We start from the raw sequence: 9,088 nt of genomic DNA, 5'->3' as shown, positions 1-9,088 counted from the left end.
AACCTCCCACACACCGGTGTGATTTTGAGCGAGTAAAAATGAGTTAGGAGAGGTACTGCAATGTGGTGTGTGACCAGCCAGTAGGAGCCAAAGTATAAGGAAACAAGGTAGTGGGCCCAGAGGCCAAGATGGACTGGGAATGGAGAAGAATGGAGAGGCCTAGATGAAGCTCAGAGTAGCCAGTGAACGGAGGCAGAGGAGAGAGAGAGAGGGAGAGAGCGCACGCATGCAAGAGAGAGAGAGAGAGAGTGAGAGAGAGAGAAGATGAGATGTTAGGGGAAGGCAAAAGATGGCAGGAGCAAGGAAGGGAAGGGAGTTGAGGTAGGGAAAAGGATTTGAGTGAGACGGTGGGTGTGGACAGACACAGTAACTGTGCCAGGAGTTCAACGGTCGCAGAAACCAGTGCTGTCCAGTGGCCTTGAGTGAGGTCCAGGAGTGACCGAATTTGATTAGAAAGGAGATGAGAAGAAAACTGGTGTAGAGTAGTGAAGGGGAAAGGGGAGAGAGAGCTGAAAGGAATGGGAGCGGGGAGAGAGATAGAGGGTGGAAGTGTACCTTAATATCGAATCAGTGGTGTTCGCAGTGGCCAATAATGACAAGTGAGTCTGAAAGTTTTACGTGAGAGGTACCTTGAAGTAAGAGCCGGTTTCGGCACCATCTGATAGATAAAAATGTTGGAGAGAGCGAGTGGCGGCACAGATGGAGGAAGGCACCGAAGCACAGATGGAATTCTCAGAGAGGCACTGATTTATTTCGCATGGGGCACCTTTCCCTTGGGGAAGGGAAAGATGTCAGTGAAGGGAAAGATGTCAGGGAAGGGAAGGGAAGGGAAGGGAAAGATGTCAGGGAAGGGAAAGATGTCAGGGAGCCCACGGGTTGTGAGCTGGGACTTTATATATGGGGGCTTTAGGGTGTGGAAGGGGGGAATGTTTGGGGGAGAAATCAGGGAGGGGGAAGCAGGAAAAGCAGGTAGGATTAGGGTCTGGAAGTGTTTACTTTTTCTCTCTTAAGATAAGAGAAAAGCTTGTTGTGATAAACAGCTTCTAAAATCTCTGGTTAACAGGTAGAATCTGCTTATCTTATCTTTGGAGATCAGAGGAGTGGATCAGCAGAGTTTGTTTCCCTTGACTCCAAAGGTCAAGGTGAGGTCCTTGATGGGGAGGGGGAAACTGCTGCTGTTTGGAACCCTAACAGATACTATGGAAGCTGCTAATGGAGACTATCAACGAAAGGTACAACCCAGCCCTAAAGCCTAATAACTATAATGACCCAACAGAGCAAACTACTTGTATTGGTGCAGTAGTGGCACTGCTATCAGGGGGGTAAACAACAGCTATATCATTGGATTTAAAGCCCTCTCAATGGGAGTGAACTCATGGGTGTCATTTTAAACACAAATAAACATGACTGGAGAGATAATAGGTACTAGAGAAAACTATCTCTGTCATATCTCTAGACAAATGAAATTTCTTACCATATGATAAATATGAATCCTTATATTTACAAACAAATATGCATATACCACTCATCAAAAAGCTTCTTTTTGTAACAGATCGATGTTACTGCAGAATCTCACAACTGGTCAGAAACAGAGAATTTACATCTGAGAAGTGCCCAGTCCTAGATGACATATCCAAATTTGAACCTCAACAACTAAGGCTCATGGAGTATAGTGGAACAAGGAGTAGAGAGAAAACTAGTGCATTCCTCAATACTCAACAGTGAAGCTTTCTAATACTATGGAGTGTGGTGCACACAGAAGGCCACAACTGACCAAATTTTAAAGAATAAGAGACTGCAGAATGTATGTCTCTCTATAGGACTCTTATATTAAACCTCTCCCACATATGAGCCAGGGTTGGACCGTAACACAGGGAAACAGAGACTCTTGGGCTACTGGAAGCTTGCACATGTGAACTTGTGGCAATAGTGTCATCAAGCAAAGGACCCATGCCAACTCAATCAGACAAGATCCAAGAGTGGAGTGATGGAAATGGGTGGTTGGCAGCCCTAGTCTGGGAACTATTGGAGACTGATACTACTGGGTGAGTGAGCATAGTCCTTTCTTACCATCTCAAGATAGACTGACTACACACTAGAGGATGAATTTGCACTGAAGGACGTCTGAGTAAAAATGCCTGGCTGGATAGGACTTAGCATGTGTGGTATAATACATAAGGTCCTGTGGCAGGGTGTGAGGGGGAATGGATGGGAGAGGGAGTCTAAGTTTGATTGAGGATTGTTGTATGAAATGTACAAAAATCTCAAAAAATAACTATCAATTAGTTTTCAATCTCTATGGTTATCATTTCTCATATATTTAAAAGATAAGGACAAGTTACAAATTTAAAATTGAACTTAATTTTCCTAATTATTTTATCTGAAAACTTTTTAAATTAATACATTTTTTTCTTCTTCCCCTCCTTGCTTTATTCTTTTACATGAAAAAAATATTTTAATAAAGGAAGATGCTGGAGACATAGTTCATTTGATAAAGCATTTGCTGCATAAGTTTGAAGACTGAGTTCAGAATCCCTATACTCACTTATGTGCCTTGTATGGGTGGCCACCTGACTACAATCCCAGCACCTAGGGGCCAAGACTGGGATCCCTTAGGATGCTGGGTACATTGACTAGCTGAAACAGGGCATTCTGTGTTCAAATGAGAGACATTGATTCAGTAAATAAAATGGAGAGACGTGGATGAAAACACCAGAAGCTAAATTCTGGTTTTGACATACACATGCTAAAACATATACCCTTCCCATACACACCCACACAAAATACAAGCAGGAAAGAAATTATGTGGAAAATATATGAAGAGATTTTCTTTCTATAACTGATGGCTGAGTTTTCTGAAGTCCTTATAAGCCCCATTCACATTTTCCTTCTCATCTGGGTCTGAATGGGAAATTCCCTCTGAGTTTGCTCAGGCCATTCATGATGGCATGATGAACACCAAGACATTCTCCAGTATTCACACATTCCCATCACAAAACATGCTTGAACCACTGAACATTTCATTGGTGCACTGCTAGATGTCCATTTAGAAATAAAAATGCACATAATTGCAAAGTCTTCAGGGCAAATAATTTATGAAAAGGTATCTTAGTTATTAAACATTATGATGCATGAAATATGTTTGCAATAGTCATAAAGAATGTAAAATTCTGTAACAGAGGATCAGGCTGATGCCCACAGCTTTGGTGGCCTCTCCTACAAGAGGATGTTGTTCTCAGTTTTGTAGGTACAAAAGTTTGTTATTGGTTCATTTAGAGAGTAAAAGAGCTCTGAATTAACTCATAATACCACCATGTAGAAGAGACACATACATGAGGCTACAGAATAAAAATTTCAAAGTTATACTATATTGTATGTTGCTTAATATCCCTCATTTGAATAGCAAGTATTTTATTCCACACTGTGTCTTTAGTACCTGAAGCAATGCCAGACATCTACTTTGGTGTTCCATTAAAATTTAGTTTAAAATGAGTTTATGATAATCTGATTGGCTCATGACTAATAATTTAGGTACTTGGGAGACTGAGTCAGAAATATTATAAATTCAAGGTCTTACTCAACAACTCACTGGCACTCTGTATCAAAATAAAAAGTAAAAACCAGGCTAGAGAGATAGCTCAGTGGTGTGACACTTATCTAGCCTTTGTAAGACCTTAAGTTCTATTCCTAATACCACAAAAATAATAAATAAATAAATAAATAAATAATAAATGAAAAAAGATAAACAAACCCAACAAGAAAGGCCTTAGAAAGCAAAAATATATTTACTCTAATTTCCTTAGCTTACATACATCATCCTATAGATTCAACCCCTGAAACAAAAACTTCTTTACTGTAATTTACTTTTGAAAGGAGAATTATGATTTAGTTATTCATTTGCATAATTATAGATCTTAATGGAAAAATGGCAAATTAATATGTGAATGCATAATTTTCCTATAGAAAATAAGAGGTTAAATATCAACTATATTAATAGTGATGATGATGATAGTGGTGGTGACAATAGTGATGATGACACATTCAATGTGATCAGCTTTAAATGATCAGTCAACCACTTCATAGGTTGCTATTGTTCCTCTACCACGTCAGGAACTTATCTGGGCTACAAACACAAATTAGTAATTATAAAAAGTTTGTGACAAATACAAATTGTATCTTGTAATGGGAAGCTAGACAATATATGTGTGAGTAAATATTTAATTAAGGCAATTAAAAAGTAGTGATATGCTGTGAAAATAGTACAGGATCTGTTGAGGGTAAATGACTTGAGTGGAAACTGATCAGGCTAACATGGGAGATGCTGCTTGAGTTAAACTTATGAAGCATCCCACACTGACGATGACTCATTTGAGTTGAGTTTCATGATGAGAATGAAAAAGTAGATATCTTAGTGGAGCGGCTACTGAGTAGAAGAATCACCAAACATAAATGACTTTCTGTGGGAGAGCATAGGGAGTGATGATGGAGCCTATAGAATGAGAGAAACATTTTCCACTCTACATATGAGAAAGGATTAATATCTAGAATACACAAAGGACTAATAAACCAAAATATCAAGAATATAAACCATCTAATTAAAATGGGCTATAAATTTGAACATAGTTTCCAAAAATGAACTACTATTCCAGAGTTCCGCAATTGATCACACACAAAAATAAGGGTCTGTGAGTTGACCAGTCCTAAGTCACACATTTACAATGAAATATCTACAACTAAGGCTCATGGTACACAGTGGATCAAGGGAGTAGAAGGAATACTAATGTATCTCTCAGCTCTCACAGTGATGCTTCCTCCTGTATCAGAGGAAGATGAACACAGAAGGCCACAACTGCCCAAAGTATAGAGAATAAGAGACTGCAGAGCAAATGTCCCTAGATAGGACCCCTATACTAAACCTCATCCACCCAGGGCTCAGGGACCGTTGTGGAAGAGGAGGCAGAAAAATTGCAAGAGCCAGGGGTGGTGCATGACCACAGTGATACAGAGGTTTCAGGCTTCTGAAAACTTACTCATATGAGCATCAGGAACAATGACAGCATGCAGAACACCCAATGCAAACAAATAAAACAAAACCCAGCAAAGAGCTAGGGAAACAAGTACGGGGCCCCAACTTTAGCCAAGGAACTATTGGCAGGTGATCACTGCTGGGTGAGGGAGAGGCGGTCTTTAAGGGAGTGGTGCTAGATAGTCTGAACAGTATCCAGTGGATGAGCTGACACTGAGGGACATGTAAGTACACAAACTTGACCTGATAGACTTGACATATTATGATAGAATGTATGAAACCTGTGGGCAGGCTATGTGGGGATGCGGATGGGGTGGGGGTATAAATATGATTAAGATATTTTGTATTGAAAACACAAAAATCAATAAAAATGTATATTAAAAAAGAAAATAATGTTGTTAGCCTTACAATTTCTAGAAAGGGACCAGAAAAAAGTCAAAACAGGGAAAATTCTAAGTGTCCAAATCAAAGTCCATTAGAATTTCCTGAAGAGGGCTTCCAAAAACATCCATTTACTGGGTTCCTCCTCATTTTTCTTTTGGCCACGAAGGCTGGACTTGAGAGTGATGAACTCAGGATTTGTTTTCAGGAACTTTGATAGCTGTTGGAGTAGCTAAAATAAATTTTCTTTTAAAGGGCTTCTAGACAGGGAGAGAAAATAAAATTAGTAGTTTGTTTCCCTTACCTGCAGGTGGGCACTATAGTATTTCAGACCAAGATTTGAAATTTTATACCTGAGTGGTATTTTCTTGCTAAGAACAAAATCATTAATGAGATATAATTGTTTAAGTAACATTTTACATGAACTTAAGTCTAATGTCTGGGAAATGTAATTCTTTGGACTCTTAAATATGCTGATTATTTTAATTTTTGGTTACGCTTTCCTTCACAAATGGTTAATAAACATTTTTAAAAAGTGTTCAACATGATTATCCAGTAATGAAATTTAAATTAAACATAGTTGAGATTCCTTCTCAAAGAGTCAGAATTGCTACCCATCTAAACCAAATGACAATACTCAGGAGGATGTAGGGAAGCTGGGACCCTTATCACAATTGCTGAGAGCTTAAACTGGTGCAGACACTATGGAAGTCAATGTGTAGATCCTTCAGGAAGCTAGAAATAGGGATACCAAGGCAGTCAGCTATATCACTCCTTGGTATATAGTCAAAGGACTCTATATCATATCATAATACAGAGATATCTGCACATCCATGTTCATTGCTGTTATATATACCATAGTTAGGAAATAGAAACAGCCTAGATATCCATAAATTGAATGGACACTGAAATTGTGGTACATGTATAGAATGGAATTTTATTCAGTTGTAAAGAGAAACTAAAAAATGAAATTTGCAGGTAAATGGATGAAACTGGAAATAAGCATTTTTGACTTTTGGTAATGACTGAAATTGACAAGTTTGTAAGCTATCAAGGGATTAGTTGTATGAAGGCAAGCCATCCAAAATGTTGCTGCCACAAGTAAGATTGAACCAGTCTAACAACTTTTGGTATTGAAAAGTACCTAGAACCTATCTTTGAATTTAATAGTACAGGATTTGTTTTGCCTTAATTTCAACCCTTTTTTAGAGCTTCTTCTTATCCATCCTTAATATGGCAATAATTATAACCCTATTTATGAAACTTTGATACAGAGAGAAAATAGAGTATATGCATATGTTTCCATTCTTCAGTATAACTTACTACATTAGTTAATTGTTTATGATAAAAATTTCCCTAATAATTTTATCATGTTTGCCCAAATGTTTTCACATTTATATAATTATTTCTAAAATGCAAGCTTCAGTAAGTGCATAAGAAGTGAGCATTATAAAAGCCATTTTAGCTATAAATGAAAAACTCTAAGATACATTAAAATTCAGGGCCTTTGTAGGAAGCTTAACAGTGTTTATTGTGTGAAGTTAAGAATTTAAATTTGACTAATGGTGCAATCTTCTTGTTAATTCATTCCTCACTTAACAGCACATAATTGTTTGAAGAAAATTTGATATCTCTTCAAAAGAGAAAAGGCATTGTGAAGGGATGTATTCAATTCCAACTAAAATTTTTAATTCAAGGCCAAAGAAATTTAAGAAAAACATCAGAACATGCTGTGCTGGTATCTTTTACTACATCATTATTAGACCAATGAAATCCATATAACAAGATCCAATCCTAGTAACACTTACCAATCATGCAGTATTAGAAATGATTGATTTTTCAAGTACATTTCAATATGAAATATTAAAATAAGAAGAATATACACCCATAAAATACATAAAAGCCATCCCACACAAAATGAAAACTATTGTTCCATGACTTAATTGTTTTATAAATACAAAGTAGTTTGCATCTGAAAAACATCACATCCTAACCTCTAAATAATCTTTCTTCCAAGAAACCATTGTATAAGAGCTCCATGATAAGTTAGGTGAGAGAATATCCATTGCCAAATATACCATGTCTAGTCAAGAACTGAGCATGTGAACTATGTTTCTGTTTTTTCATAGTTTTTGTTAATTTAGGTATTTATTGAAAGTGTATTAGTGTGCACATATTACTAAGGGTTCCAAAGTCAAAACTGAAATGGGAAGTTAGCATAATATTTAATCAAGATTTAGAATTTAATTTTAAAAAATGAATATTTATGTTAATATTTGAAAGATATACATCCTTCAGTAAAGAATATGTAAAAAAATAAAACTGTCCACTTAGGAAATGTACAAAAGGATGACAATTGGTTAATCTATACACCTGAGGTTAGAATAATCTAATTCTCTTTAAATTGAAATAAATAAATCACATGCCCTAATCTATTATTAAAAGTCATGATTGAACTTGGGATACAAATGCAGGTAATGTGCTGAACTGTGAGTGCCTGAGGACCTGAATTTCAGTCCCATTAATGATGTGCAGTCAGACCCAGTAGCACATGTCTTCACTCCTATGTGTTCATATGGTGAGATGGGAGGAGGAGACAGGATAACTCCCAGACAGTCACAGGCTTGGTAGACAAAAGACTGCTACAGAAAAAAACAGTTAAGACCATGTCTCAAACAAGGTAGAAGGCAATGACTGACACTCAAGTTTGTCTTCTGACATCCAATTGTGGGCCGTGGTAACAGTACATGCACAACGCACACACAGACACAAACTATATGATACTGACAAAAAGCTAATTGGGGCTGAAGATTGCTCAGTGGTTAAGAACACCTGCTGCTCTTACAGAGGACCTCCGTTCAGTTCACAGCACCCACACGGCAACTAACAAGCATCTGTAACTCCAATTCCAGGAATTTGACATCCTTTTCTGACCTCTGTGGGCATTACATGACATGGATGCCCTTCCATCCATGCAGGCATTACACTCATGCATATACAATAGACAAACAGAATATTTTTAAAAGGCAAATGTGCTGATTGACAAAAAATTAAGATCTACATTTGACTGTTTCTAAAACTTAAGAATTTGGTCCTTTCCATATTAGACATAGTTCCAAATTCTGTACTTAACTAATGTGAAGTTTTAACTAATACCTAGACTAATACTCCTCTTTAACACTCTACGATGCTTTGTTTTATAGTTTCACTATACATATCTATATGTCTATGGGTTTTTTATGTGCTGATAACATTGTAGTCAGCTAACCACTAATGAATGTGTAGACTGAATTCTTTGTAGGTGTTTTTCTTCTGTAATTAGGGTTATTTAGATTGCTATAATCTAATCTGACTTATTCATATTTTTGCTCCTTATTATTCAGGGTGGGCTTACATTTCCTTCACATTCCGCCACTCTCCAGTCACATCAGGCAATGTTCAGACATAATGGATTTATTTCAAATATACTAGACTATTATTTCAAAGAAAACTTATTTTTCTAAATGGTCTCTAATGGCCTGAAGAAACTAATTTAACTTTTCAAAGTGTTCAACTTTAACTTAAGTAAAATCAACATACCAGTAGATTTCCAGAATGTCTAAATGATCACTGCATTGACAAACCATTGATTCTAAACTTTTGACTGAAAAAAACATTGTCTTTGGTTGAAGAATAAATCTT

The sequence above is a fragment of the Nannospalax galili genome, unplaced genomic scaffold (assembly GCF_000622305.1).
Source record: "Nannospalax galili isolate Female #2095 unplaced genomic scaffold, S.galili_v1.0 scaffold705, whole genome shotgun sequence".
Taxonomy (NCBI): domain Eukaryota; kingdom Metazoa; phylum Chordata; class Mammalia; order Rodentia; family Spalacidae; genus Nannospalax; species Nannospalax galili.
Note: the sequence above shows the minus strand (reverse complement) of the source record.